Below are 782 nucleotides of genomic sequence, written 5' to 3'. Positions count from 1 at the left end.
CTTGTGATTGATGAACTGTTACAATAAACTTCAATCTTGATAACTACCTATGGGATAGGATCCTGTCATGTCCACAAACATTTTGACATTTTCAAAATATTGTATTTTTGACTACTTAAATATGGCGCCAAAAATCAAAATATTTGTGTAAATATTAAGAACGGAAATATTACGTTAAAAAAATAATTGATTTAATATCAAGTTTTATGTATAGATTTGCTTTCTCAATAAACAGATTATATTGTAAATCGCCACATCCACCTATGTAATAAAAAGTGGCAATAATAGCTTTTAGTTTTTAATGCATTTTTAAAAGGGAAATAGGGACTTGTGTCTCAATAAATGTAAAGGAAATTGTGTTTTGAATAAACAAATAAATTTTCATCCATATTACATTGTTGCGAGTGTACTCAAAGCACGTGCGCGAATCTGTAATAGGAGTAAGTAATAAGATATGATAAATAAGGAATATATCCATTTACCGGTTTCTGGAAAAAAGCCGTTTTACAATAAATCGATACGGGATGTGTCAGTCCTCGGTTAACTTTCTTCCGTGTTGCTGCTGCCCTTCTGTTCCTATCAATCTTCGGATACGTTTTGTCCAATAATTAAAAAAACCTCAAGTAAAACACATTAAAATCAACGCGAAATTGCCCCACTTGATCAATTTCTTCGTAGTAAATAATGAAGAGATCTTAGAAGAAAATACCGGACACTCACGAATAATTACATCATCATGATCCTCGTAACATTTTAGTGTCAACATTCCGTAGTTTTATTAC

Source organism: Micrasema longulum, unplaced genomic scaffold (assembly GCF_059751315.1).
Source record: "Micrasema longulum isolate JH-2025_06_02 unplaced genomic scaffold, ASM5975131v1 h1tg003376l, whole genome shotgun sequence".
NCBI lineage: Eukaryota > Metazoa > Arthropoda > Insecta > Trichoptera > Brachycentridae > Micrasema > Micrasema longulum.
Note: the sequence above shows the minus strand (reverse complement) of the source record.